The 14055-nt window shown below is 48.0% G+C and overlaps 1 pseudogene; it reads right to left on the bottom strand.

Moving 5' to 3' along the window:
* Positions 1-12918: 12918 nt before the first annotated feature.
* LOC123369688 lies at positions 12919-13273 on the bottom strand (annotated as a pseudogene).
* Positions 13274-14055: the final 782 nt, after the last annotated feature.

The raw sequence follows: 14055 nt of genomic DNA, 5'->3' as shown, positions 1-14055 counted from the left end.
CCAAAAGGCTTCCCCCCCAGTGCCAGCCCCCCATTACTCTCTCTCTCTCTCAGCGGTGTCTGAGAGAGAGGCTCTTCTGTCTCACCAAACAGCACCGGACCTGAACTCTGGTACCGAGCCCAGTACTGACATTCAAGACCTGGATCTATGGGATTTACACAGTGCAGAGGAAGAGGAGGAGGAACCCCTGCCGATGCAGGCCACTACCACTTCATCCCCAGAGGAGGTAGCGTCAGGGCCAGCCACATCACACCCCACCCTCAGGATGACTTAAAAGCTCATCAGGGGCTATTGAAGAGGGTGACCTCAAAGCTAGGTCTAGAAGTGGAGGTAGTAAGTGTCCTCCCACAGCCTAGTAGATATCTTGGCCGTGGTGGCCCCATCAAAGGTGACTCTCCCTCTTGGTGAGGCTGTTATGGGTCCAGTTAAAACCCTTTGGCAGATCCCATCCTCTCAACCCCCACTCCGAAGAGGGCAGAAAAGAATACTTTTTGTCCCTACCAAAGGTTAGGAGTATGTGTACTGCCCCACTCTGGGGTCCCTAGTAGTGTCAGCAGCCAATGAAAGGGACAAGCAGGAGTTGCAAGGGGCAGACCCCCAAGGCAAAAGACTCAAAGATACTAGACCTCTTTGGTAGAAAAATTTATTCTACTGATGGTTTACAGCTTCACATCTCCAACCAATAGGCATTGCTAGGGAGGTACAACTATAACATCTGGACTCCATGTCAAAATTTAAGGACTTGCTCCATCAGGAGTCTACACAGGAGCTCTCCACTCTGGTGGAAGAGGGGAAGGCATTAGCCAGCGCTGCCTAGCAAGCCACCCTGGACCCAGTGGATGCGGTGACCAGATCTATGGCATCTGTGGTGGCCATGCGAAGGTGCTCTTGGCTCCAGTCCTCTGACCTACTGGCAGAGGTGCAGCAGTCCCTTCAGGACCTCCTGTTTGAAGGGTGCTCACTCTCCTCAGAGCAAGCAGGTGCAAAGCTCTACAGTTTGAAGAATTCCAGAGCCACCCTCAACTCCCTGGGTCTCCATGTCCCGGTGCCTTCAAGGAAACATTTTAGGCCCCAACAGCTCACACATTGCTCTGCTCTGCTGCCTTGTCAGGACCTTCACAAAGCAAAGTAGAGGCTTTAGGCACAGGCAACTACCCCCATCCGCATCAGCATTGCAACCTGGCCCTCCCAGGTACTCGGGGGGGGGGGGGGGCTCCAAAGAGAACTTTTGATGCCTGAAGACATTACCAGTTCCCACATCAGATCCAGTCCCTTATTTATTTCCAAACCATTTGTCCCACTTCAGCGTGGCATTGTCGCTTATCACCACAGACTATTGGGTGCTGAACATGGTGGAAGATGGATATATCCTCCAGTTTTTTTCCACCTTGTCTCCCCCTCCACCCTCATCCCTCTTCAGGGACCCTTCTCACACACAGCTGTTAGTCCAGGAGGTGCAAGCCCTCACCCGGGTAGGAGCTGTGGCGGAGGTTCCTCAGGACTTAAGAAGGAAGAGATTTTATTCATGTTATTTCCTAATCCCAAGGTGGTCTCCAACCCATTTTATATCTGCACTGCCTCAACAGCTATCTCAAAAAGCTGAGGTTCTGCAGGGTCTCCCTAGTCTCCATCATTCCCTCCCAGAGACTAGAGAAACGCCTCCCTCAATTTGAGAGATGTCTATTTCCATATCCCAGTTTTCTGAGGCCACAGAATGTTTCTTGGGTTTGTTGTGAATCAGCCCCACTACCAGTTTGTTTTCCCATTTGGCCTGTCAGCAGCCCCATGGGTCTTTATGAAATGCATGGCAATAGTACCGGCCTTCCTGAGAAGGTGAGGAGTACAAGTTTACCCATACCTTGATGACTGGCTGATCGAAGGCTAGCTCCAAAGCACCCAAGACTAGGGAGATTGAGTGCTGGGGCCTGATGAAGGGAACACCTGAGCCCACCAATTGAGGGTCCCTCCGCCAGTCAAGGACCGGAGTGGACACTATGAGCACTGAGTCCAAATGATGGCAATTCGGCAAGTACACAATATTGAAGGGGTGTGAGGTGCAGTCTCGCATGCTGCACTACATACACGCCATTGTCTGGGAAAGGTCTTCTGGGAGGAAGGCCCTGGCCTGAGTAGAATCAAGCACCGCTCCAATAAACTCTATCCTCTCTACTGGGATGAAGGTTGACTTCTGATTATCAGCAAGCCCAGTGCTTGAAAGGTTGCGTGAGCGAGGTGGATACTGGCCTTCACCTTGAAAATATCCAGTGAAAGGCAACGTGGAGGAGGCAGCTGTGTATCCTTGGGCTGGGATTTGGCAGCTGTAACACAACCTCAGCATAGGTTTTGTGGAGTTAGTTATGTTTCACGTATCAGCCTCTCTTCTCCCCCCCCCCCCCCCCCGACACTCAAGTTTCTGACCTTCTGTCTTCATCCAGCACAGAGTGTTCAAAAGCCAAGGAGATCTGTGGGGAGAAGGGGCCACTTGTTGGTGTGATGGGATGTATAAACCTCACAGGGGCAGTGACAAGGTTAAAGGGAGCTGGAGAGCCCACTTAGCCCATTGTATGGCACCTTGAGGGAGGCAAGTAATTGAGGATTAGATCCTGCTGGGGAGAACCAGACTGGGTGGTTCCTATAACAAGACTGCAGGACCAGTACAGAAAGACAGAGGGAGGAGACCTGTAGTAGGGACCTTATACTCTGGGGTTGAGCATGAAGGGAGAGGATAGCAGGGCTCAAGAGATTCCAGGCAGCTGCCAGAGAGGCTAGGAGCCACCCTGAGAGAGTTCAGTGACAAACTGGGGGAAGCTGCACAGAGAGACACGACTCCAGGGAGAGGGCTGGAGAGCGCTCCTCCATGACAGATGCCTGCAAGCATGCAAAGGCAGGGAGTAGCGAGGGATCATAAGAAACAGACCCTAGCTGCTTTTCACAAAGGTCCTGGGCTGGAACCCAGAGAAGAGGGGGGGCCTGGGTTCCCCTACTATCCCCCGCTCCAGCAGGAGGGTGCTGTATGTCTTAGGAGTAAAGGGGCAAGGACTACTGAGCCTAGCCAAGGCCAAAGGCCTGGTACATGGTCACTAAGACTTTGGGTTTTGGTTTTTGTTCTCCTGTCCACGTTGGGGCTGTACCAAATATCCCAGGGGGATGAGAGGGCTAGCACAGGCCTTGCAGCGTCATCCATCCATGTCTCAGGGATGCAGCCTATATCAAGAGCTTCATCACAGCTACGGTCACTCATTGTTTGGTGACAGAGCTTGCTTTGATCAGCATCAACTTTAGTTCCTGTCCCTCTGTGCTGTCTGCTTCTGGCCCATGCCTCGGTAGTGCTCCTGTGCACTGTATAGACATTCGGCATCTGGAATCTGGCTGCTTATGTCTGCTTTCCTGTTTCCATGGACAGTTCTTCCCTGGGGCAGGTGCAGACTGTGCTCTGAGAAGATCTGAGTGGAGGAGTCTGGGTTGCCAGATGCCATGGTCAGCTGTTGGGTATCTTTTGGAATTGTAACCTGACTGAGCCCAGGGAATGGGTGTAGCTGGAGCAGGGTGTTCCTGGAGTCGTGGTGGGTGGAACAGCAGTGAAAATAGTAATAAGAGGAAGAGTAAATGGCATCAGACACCCATTTCCTCAAAATACGCTGTCTGTGTTGTCATGGCACCCCTGGGGCTCTTACCTACCTTGGGCGAGAGGAAGGGAGATAGCATCTACCCATTAGTCATGGCTGAGTCACAGCTGGCAAGTCTCCTGAGCAGCCTGTGGGGGCAAAGGCTGGAGGAACAGGGCTGGGGCTCCAGACTCCTTCCCCGGAACACAGCAGCGTTCTGAGACTGCCTCCTTCCAGGTGATGGTTTCTGGGCTGGGGGAAGAGTCACAGCATCATTTTCACCTTTTTAGAAAATTTCTCTCATTTCTGTTTCCAAACTTTCAAAAGTGAAGGGCAGTCCCCGCCTGGCAATTTCTGGTGGTTTGGCAGCCAGCTGCAGCTGGTCCGTATTGATAAAGAATATTCAATAATTTGACAATAATCAATAACCAATTAATTGATAGTTAAAGCTTGCATTAATTATTGCTTGTGGTTATATGCTCAGTGAGAGGGGTTCTTTAGAGTCTGGATTAATTTAATAAAAAAACCTCAGCTACACTAGCTTTGATTAGATTTATTGATTTAACACTTGGTACATACATAGAGGAATACGGTTAAAAGAGCTGCAGAAGACCTTTCCCTGTAGCCTGCTGACAGCCAGCGTCCAGTCTGCAAATTCTAGATAGGGGTATAATTGTCCCTATAATCTATCATTTATTGTTTCATTCCAGTCCTTATGTAGGTTGTCTTCTAAGTTCCCATTCCCTTATAGCTTTCCAGCTGCCTGAACACTTTATAGTTAGTGTAATGAAGTGGGAATTTTTTTACCCCTATGTGTGCCTCAGTTTTCCCTATACTTTGTGTGGCTGTGGGGGGAAGAATTACATTTGCTCTCAGGGCTGGCTAAGAGATATAGGTATATGTAGGGGGGGGGTGTCACTTAGCTGTCTGAGCAGACAAAATAGGTCATTAAAAGGACAGGCTGAAGCTGATACACGTCAGTGGAAAGACCACTTACCAGAACATTGACATGAGCAACCAAAGACCCAGAGGACAGAGGATTTCCCTGCCTCGCACCAGGGAAGCTGAGCAGAGGCCTCAGCTCCAGAACAAAGGAGTGTGAGCTGGGGACATAAAGAGTTGGGTTCTGAACTGACTTAAGGAAGGAAATCAGCAAGAACCTGAAATGGAGTTCACTACACTTTGGCTGGTGAATTGCTGGGGGTTACCAGAATGGACTATGCTTTAACCTTTATTTTTTCTGTACTAACCTAAGGGCTTCCACTGGCTACGTTCCAGTTGACTAATAAACCTACTGTTTTCAAATCACTGCTTGAGTGTCAGTGCAAATACTGGGTGAACTCTAATCATTCCTAAAGCACATACCAGTCTCTAACCAGGAGTGTGTCTCAGTTGGACTCACTGAGCTGAACACACAGCATGAAGCAGGAGTGCTAACACCCTAGAGGGTCAGTTTCAGTGCCAGTGAGGCTGAGTGACCGACTCTGAAGTAAGAGTGAGACCCCTTGGGGGTCTGCCATATCAAAGGGGCTCCTCTAAGAGACTGTTCTAAAGCTGGGTGCATAGCACTTATCTTGTGGATCTGTGACAATTAGTCATGATTTAGTCCTTCTTGGAGGAGTAATGTTGTTCATTGTACCTCTTGAACATATTTTGCAGTTATTAAAATATCTGACGCAACAATTTCAAAATAAGTTAGGAGTTAGCTGCTTGATCAACACCCACTTCTTAAAGTTAGCTTAACTTTAACTGCAAGGCATCATGGGAGTCTTGCTCCTAGGCAAGCTTTAAAATGGGGGTCTCAAACACGTGGCCCGTGGAGTTATTTGCTGTGGCCCGCCAAGCTCCCCGCCCCTCCCTCCCCCCCAGCGTGCTGCATCCCCCCTCCTCTGCCTACCTCAAGGCACTTCCGGCAGCCAAACAGCTGTTTGGCGGTGCTTAGCACTCTCCAGGAAGGAAGGGGGAGGAGCGGGGCACTCAGGGGAGGAGGTGGGGCACAGACGGGGATTTGGGGAAGGGGTTGGAATTGGGGCAAGGAGGGGAGGAGTTGGGATGGGGACTTTGTGGAAGAGGTGGGGCAGGGGCAGGGCCTCATGGAAGAGGTGGAGTGGGGGCGGGCCTGGGGGCAGAGCAAGGTGGGGCTTTTGTATCTTTATATGAAAAGGTGTCAGTGATGTGGCCCTTGGGCCAATGTACGAGTCCTCATGTGGCCCTCATGGTGATCTGAGTTTGAGATCCCTGCTTTAAAACCTTTCTTGACCCCCGCTGCTGCTGTTCCTGGTGGCTCACAGTCTGCACAGCTGTCTGGAGCAGGTCTCCACTGCTGCTGTCTAACTCCATGATTTCCACAACTTGGGAATTCCTAGGAATTGGGCTTGAGCGCAAAATGAAACTGCAACACTCAAAGGGAACTAAACCAGCCGTGCAATAGTCTGTACTGCTCCAGCACAGCAGCTTTCATGTGAGCACCTCAAAACAGGCCCCAACCTCCAGCTCACTAGGCTTCACCACACCGCTGGGAGCCAGGTAGAAAGTCACGGGAATGCACTAAATCAGTTGTTTCATTTGTATGAATAAGAACATAGCTGCGAGATTCAGCTATATCTCCCAATAGTCACAAATCTGCAAATGGATACGGTAGGGGGAGAAAAGCACATTCCCCATTCAAAGCCTAAAGCCTGTATTCAGCAAATGTAGCAGGGAGCTAAGCGCTCTGATTTGAAAGACATCCTCTCCAGCCTGCTAGTGGAAACGCAGCTCTTTTGAAGGGCAGTGCCATGCAGGGGAAACTGGTTACATTTTTGACTGTAGAATAGAAAGTTGAAAGCCGACTGTTTACTGTTCTGGCTTCAGCAAACGTGACTTTGAACTAGAGCAGACGGGAGTTACAACTGACTTGTCAGAGCTTGTTTTACACGCTGGGCCAGGGCTTTACTTTGCTTCCATTTAAGGAACTCAAGTCGGCTCCCTGATTAGATAGCTTTGGCAGATCTACAATATGCTGTTCTCCATTTTGTGGCTTTGACTATCCTGTTGTCCCTTGAAATCTAGTCCCAGATCCTACAGCAGGGAAGGTATTGATACCCTGGACACGTCAGAAGAGCCTTGATTAAACACTTCAGCAATGGGTCATTACTGGTAGGTGAATGTAAGCATGAGTTATATTTAAAAAGCAGCAGCAAAACCAGCAAAGCTAGAGGACATTGCTTCTGTTTCCATGGGAACAAGGAAAATAAACCTGGCAGGGGTGTGCCCTTCTGTGCAGCATGTTTCCTACAACAACCTTCCCCATGCTGAGCTTTCTCTCTGACTATTCTCTACCACTGTACACTACTATCCAGCTCCTCACAAACTACCCCAATGGTGGAGGTGCTGGGGAACCATTCATTTTACATTGTGGTTCCTTCTATCAATAATCATTTCAGAGATGCAGCACTGCTCCGTCACGCACTCTTCTTGTCTATTGGTTATATTGCAACTAGCAAACAGCGATCCTGCTCAGGATTAGTGCCCGTTGTGCTAGATGTTAAGCAGACAGGGCCCTGATCCTGCTAAGATTTAAACACATGTGTAACTTTATGAATGGTGAGAGGTTCCATCAGCCACACTTTGCAGGATTGGGCTCACAGAAGTAGATACAGGCCCTGCACCAAAAACCTGACCATCTAAGATCTACAGGCAGTGAGATAATAAAGTAGGTACAGTTCTGAAATACAATTTGTTTTAAAATTTTGTAGTTGATAAATTATAATCACACAAATATCAGCTTTCCTCAACACCCCCTCAGCTCAGCCACTAAACGCTGGCTCATTTCTTGTAGGAATCAAGGCAGGCGTGGGTCTTGAGAAGGGATGTGAAGGAGGACAGGACCATGGCCTTATGGATCGGTAGCACCCGCTCTTAACTCTCTAAGGAGTAGCATGGGAGGAAGCACAAAGCCATCTGAGACAGGCAGAGCAGAGGGGCCAAAGGATATACAGTGTGGATATAAAGATTGGAAAGATGGATGGTCCAGTGGTTAGCCTAGGATTTGGGAGATTGGGATCTGCCATAGACTCCCTGTGTGACCACGGCCAAGTCATTTAATTACTATATGCCTCTGTTTCCCATATGTAAAATGGGGATAATGCCCACCTCACAAGGCTGTTGTGTACTTCAATGCATAAAAGATTATGAAGTGCTCAGATACTAAGGTAATAGGAGTGAGATAAGTATGATAGATAATGAGGCAGAGTCATGAAGGATCTTTATAGGTTAAGCTCTCTAAGTTCTTCATGAACATTTAGTTAAGCATCCTCAAACTCAGTGAAATAGGCATTTGTCACCCCTGTTTTACAGATGGTGAAACTGAGTCACAGAGTGAAGGGACTTACCAAAGTCACATGAGTAAATGGCTGAGTAAAGCAGAGAGCCTAGTAGTCCTGACTCCTTGTTCTAACCACTAGACCACATTGCCACCTTTCACAATATTTTTCCCCCTTGATGTTGCAACTTGCCACTCTTACCATACGATGCCACAGGCTGTTATGACATAAGATGTGGTAACATTGCATCAGACCTGAAGTAGATCTACAGAGCATTGTATTTAAACGTCCTGGGCACAGGCCAGCCACACACAGAGACACACGGAAAGGCCCCAGGAATGTTACAATCATTGGCAACACTCAGAGGTTGGTTCTGAAGGGAAGGAAAGTTACTTCCCAATATGCAGGGCTGTTCTCCACTTACTGGATTGGAGGCCTCCTGAGGTATTTTTTGTCCCTGGAGAGAGAGATTCCTGAAATACTTCCTGTTTCTGAAGGGAAGTGGGGAACCAGAGCTCTCTTGAGGCTTGTATTTTTATTTTAATCGTGAGAGGAGAAGCAAACTAAAGCTGGGGGAGGGAATTCCAAATCATCTGGGACAAAAATACTTCCTTAACGATTGGCCCAGTGCAGTGTGTGTGAGACAGGCTTGGGTGAAGGATTTTGCCTGTCTAACAGTATTAGCAATGTTAGAGCATCACAGCAATTTGTTGTGTAGTGTTTCTCTGGTGCTGAGGTTGTAGAGTGGAAAATAGGTGACCCCATCACTCCACACCAAGTTCTGGGAGCATCTCACCACCGGTGAGGGTGGGCTGGAGGAATGAGTGCAGGCTTAGAACTCAGCAGGCACTTAGTTCTAATCCTGGCTTGGTCCTGACTTGTTATATGGCCTTGGACAAGTCACTTTGTATTGGTCTTTATTTCCCTATCTGAAAAATAAGGGTAGTGATACTTGCTTTGTGAGGGTTAATTAGTTAATGTCCATATGGCACAGCTAAATGCTGTTATTACTAAGCTCAGCCTGAGATTAAGGAAAGACTATCCAGGATCTGCTGGAGTTTGAGGATTAGAGTGACTGTTTTCTCTATGCTCAGCAAATTTACATAAGAACGGCCATACTGGGTCATACCAACAGTCAGTCTAGCCCAGTATCCTGTCTTCTGACAGTGGCCAATTGTGATGTTCCCCTCTGGTGTTGTCTGGACCAGTGCTCTGCTAGGCCACTCCAATCCTTGACTCTGCGAGTCAGACTTACTCTGCTCTGCTGTGAGAACCCCCACTCCTGGGCTGTTCACGCACAGCCTCTGGCATGTAAGCTGCTCCCAGCTACTTGCAAGCGAATGACACTAGCCAATATCTCCAGTCCCAGACACAACCCTAGGAACCTCCATCTTGCAGTGTCCAGTTATGTCCGCTGGACGCTGCAACCTTATATAAGTTTGTCAATTTAACAACCAAATTGATATGTACCAGGCTTGTTATTCCAAGGGGAGCCTCTGACACACTTCAAACCAAACACACTGCTTCAGGTAGAATAAACAAACAAATTTATTTTAACTATAAAGATAGATCTTAAGTGATTGTAAGTCAAAGTACAACAAGTCAGATTTGGTCATGCAAAATGCATTCAAAGCTGATTTTAACACTTTCAATGTCCTTACAAACTTAGATGCTTCTCACCACAGGCTGGCTGGTTATTTTTCAGTCAGGCTCTCTCCTTTGATCAGCGCTTCGCTCACTTGGTGGTGGCGATGTCTGTAGATGCAGGTGGAAGAGAGAGAGCATGGCAAAATGGCTCCCCTTTTATCATGTCCTTTCTTCTTCTTGGCTTTTCCCCCCGCCTTCAGAGTCAGGTGAGCATGACCTCATCGCAGACCCAAACTGACCAAAGGAAGGGGGTGACTCCCTCAAGGGTCTAACAGATTCTTTTGTTGCTGCCTAAGCCACTGTCCATTGTTCCTGTGAGGTTGGGCTGGGTTTGCCCCATCCATGCCCTGATGAGGTGTGAACTGCCTCTCTGTTCTTGGAGAGTTTTTGCACTGGCTTGCTTTAAGCCTCATAACTATATATGTGAAATTATAACCTATAACCCTACTATCACATTACTGTAACAATTACTATAACATCACTATAACAACCATGCTCAGTGCATCATGATCCTTCTGAAGACACCCAACATGACAAACTTTGCATTGGATATCACACAACCATTTTATAAGGATGACCATGGGGATGTAGGGTGTTCCCCCGAGATACAGAGCGTCACACCAATGCCAGATGCTTCAGAAGGAATGAACAGACCAGGGCAATTATTGAGTAATCAACCCACTGTCGTCCAGCCCCAGCTTCTGGCAGTCAGAGATTTAGTGACCCAGAGCATGGGTTGCATCCTTGACCATTTTTGACTAATAACCATTGATGGACCTATCTTCCGTAAACTTATCTAATTCTTTATTTTTTAACCCAGTTATACTTTTGGCCTTCACAACATCCCCTGGCATTGAATTACACAAGTTGACTGTGTGTTTTATGAAGAATTACTTCCTTTAAACATGCTTCTTATTAATTTAGACTCATAGACTTTAAGATCAGAAGGAACCATCATGAAGATCTAGTTTGCCCTCCTGTAGACTTCAGGCCACAGAACCTCATCCACCGACTCCTGTAATAGACCCATAACCTCTGGCTGAGTTGCTGAAGTCCTCAAATCATGATTTAAAAACCTCAAGTTACAGAGAATCCACCATTTACACTAGTTTAAACCTGCAAGTGACCCGTGCTCCACGCTACAGAAAAAGGTGAAAACCCCCAAGGTCTCAGCCAATCTGACCCAGGATAAAATTCCTTCCTGACCTCAAATATGGCCATCAGTTAGACCCTGAGCATGTGGGCAAGACCCACCAGCTACATACCTGGGAAAGAATTTCCTGTAGTAACTCAGAGCCCTCCCCATGTAGTGTCCCATCTCTGGCCATTGGAGATATTGTTGCAGATCAGCTACATGCAATTGTTGGCAGTCCTGTCTTACCATCCCCTCCATAAACTTGCCCCCACTGCTCCCCTTGAAAGGCTGTTCCAGAACTTCTCTCCTCCGATGGTTAGAAACCATCATCGAATTTGAAGCCTAAACTTGTTGATGGCCAGTTTATATCCATTCGTTCTTGTGTCTACATTGGCACTAACTTAAATAACTCCTCTCCCTCCCTGGTATTTTTCTCTGAGATGTTTATAGAAAACAATCCTATCACCCCTCAGCCTTCTTTTGGATAGGCTAAACAAGCCAAGCTCTTTGAGTCTCCTCGCATAAGGTAAGTTTTCCATTCCTCGGATCATCCTAGTAACCCTTCTCTGCACCTGTTCCAGTTTGAATTCAGCTTTCTTAAACATGGGAGATCAGAACAGCACACAGTATTCCAGATGAGGTCTCACCAGTGCCTTGAATAATGGCACTAATACTTCCCGAGCTCTACTGGCAATACCTCGCCTGACGTGTCCTAGGACTGCATTAGCCTTTTTCACGACTGCATCTCATTGGTCGCTCATAGTCATCCTGTGATTAACCAATACACCTAGGTCTTTCTCCTCCACTGTCACTTCCAACTGATGCGTCCCCAGTGTATAGCAAAAATGCTTCTTGTTAGTCCCTAAGGGCATGACCTTGCACTTTGAACTATTAAATGTCATCCTGTTTCTATTACTCCAGTTTTCAAGGTGACCCCTGGTTCTTGTGTTATGTGAAGGGGTAAGTAACACTTCCTTATTCACTTTCTCCAAACCAGTTATGATTTTATAGACATCTCTCATATCCCTCCTCAGTCATCTCTTTTCCAAGTTGAACACTCCCAGTCTTTTTTCTATCTCCTTATGGAAGCTGTTCAGTACCTCTAAGGTGACCGGATGTCCCAATTTTATAGGGGCAGTCCTGATATTTGGGGCTTTTTCTTATATAAACACCTACTACCTCCCACCCCCTGTCTTGATTTTTCACACTTGCTGGTCACCCTAAATACCTCTAATCATTTTTGTTGCCCTTCCCTGTACTTTTTTCTGATTTTATATATAATATAAATATAAATAATATATATAAAAATAAATAATATATATAAAATCTGGGGCAACCAGAACTGCACACAGTATTCAAGGTGTGGATGTACCGTGGCATTATGATATGTTCTGTCTTATTATCTATCCCTTCCCTAATGGTTCCTAACTTTCTGTCTGCTTTTTTGACTGTGAGTGCACATTGAGCAGATGTTTTCAGAGAACTATCCATGATGACTCCAAGATCTCTTTCTTGATTGCTAACAGCTAATTTAGAGCACATCATTTTGTATGTATTTGCAATCTGTCTGGCAGACTGACTCAACCTAGGACCTCTTTTTCTGCCTTGACAAGGAACAAGGAATTCAATCAAGTTTGGGCCATGTTTAAAGTACAATTTAATTGAATATTTTACCTGAAGTGTGAATGCCCTAGCAGAAAAGGAATCTGTCTTTTCCTTCTAGTCTTTTATTTCATTGAAGTACCCTGGTGTGTCTGCCTGGCTTTATTACAGCAGCATTTCACATAAGGTTACCATTATCAAAGCAACCCATTTTGGAATATATACTAAAAGGCTGTTTTGAGAGTGCAGTCACTCTAATAAAGATAATATCCCCTATTCCCTTGACAGAAATTGAACAAGTGTGACAAAGTCAGACCGTATGCAGTGTTGTTGTAGCGGTGTTGGTCCCAGAGACCAGGTGGATGAAGTAATATCTTTCTGTCGGTGAGAGAGAGACAAGCATTCGAGCTTACACAAACTTTGCATTTAGCAGTGACGCTCTGAGTTAGTTTCCCAGACCTGAAGAAGGGCTCCATGTAAGCACAAAAGCTTCTCTCTCTCACCAACAGAAGTTGGGCAAATAAAAGATATTACCTCACCCACCATGTCTTTCTAAAGTCAGGCCGGACAAGTGGTAGAGAGTGGGGGTTTTAGATTGACATATCTCGGGGAGCACAGAGACGGGTTACTTGGAGCTGGTCTGCTTGGTCACAGCCTTGCTGCCTTCAGACACAGCCTGCTTAGCCAACGCCCTGGGCAGCAGCAGTCGCACGGTGGACTGGTCTGGATCTCCCGAGCGGTGATGATGGAGCGCTTGTTATAATGCGCCAGGCGGGACACCTCCCCAGCAATGCGCTCGAAGATGTCATTGACAAAGGAACTCATTTTGCCCATGGCCTTAGAAGAGATGCCGGTGAACCTGCTTCAGCACCTTGGAGACGTAAATGGAGTAATTCTCCTTTTCTGGTCTTGCAGCACTTCTTATCTCCTTTCTTGGAGCCCTTCTTGGGCGCAGAAGCAGATTTCACCAGCTCAGACATCTCAATAGCTAATCTTACAGCCAGGGCCGGTGCAACCATTTAGGCGACCTAGGCAGTCACCTAGGGCGCTAGGATTTGGGGGGCGGCATTTTCTTCGGCAGCGACCGCAGCAGCCGGATCTTCAGCCACCCTGGTCGCCACCGGCATTTAAACGGGGGGAGCTGGGGCAGGGGAGCGCAGGGAGGGCCGCCTGCAGCAAGTAAGGGAGGGGGGGGGCGGCACGCAGGGGAACTCCCCGCCTCAATTCACCCCTGCCCCGCCTCCTCCCCGAGCATGCCGTGGCTGCTTCACTTCTCCCGCCTCCCAGGCTTGCAGCGCCTAAGCTGATTGGCGCCGCAAGCCTGGGAGGCAGGAGAAGTGAAGCAGTGATGGCGTGCTCGGGGAGGAGGTGGAGCAGGGGTGAGCTGGGGCGGGGGAGGTGCCTCAGGGCAAAGGGTGAGGGGAGGGAAGCTACCACGGGGGGGTGCCTCAGGGCAGTGGGGGAGCTGGCGCAGGGGGGGAGCCTCAGGGTGGGGGCTCGGGGACGGGGGAGGGCGCAAGGTGGAAGTTTCGCCTAGGGCACAAAACATCCTTGCACCGGCCCTGCTCCCAGCACGGAACAGGAACAGTGCGGGAAGGCACGTATATCAGCCCTAGAAGGGTAAAGGTCCTTCTCCCCATGAGCTGAAAAGAGGTTACCTCTGGTCAACTAGGGACATCTGAGTTCAATTAAGGGCTTCCTGTGACCTTTAAAAAACCTTCCTCTTGTGAGAGAGAGGGAGGAGAGATGAGAGATGGGCTGC

Source organism: Mauremys mutica, chromosome 4, assembly GCF_020497125.1.
Source record: "Mauremys mutica isolate MM-2020 ecotype Southern chromosome 4, ASM2049712v1, whole genome shotgun sequence".
Lineage (NCBI taxonomy): Eukaryota > Metazoa > Chordata > Testudines > Geoemydidae > Mauremys > Mauremys mutica.
The sequence above is the reverse complement of the archived record's forward strand: the minus strand, read 5'-3'. Positions and strand labels throughout refer to the sequence as shown.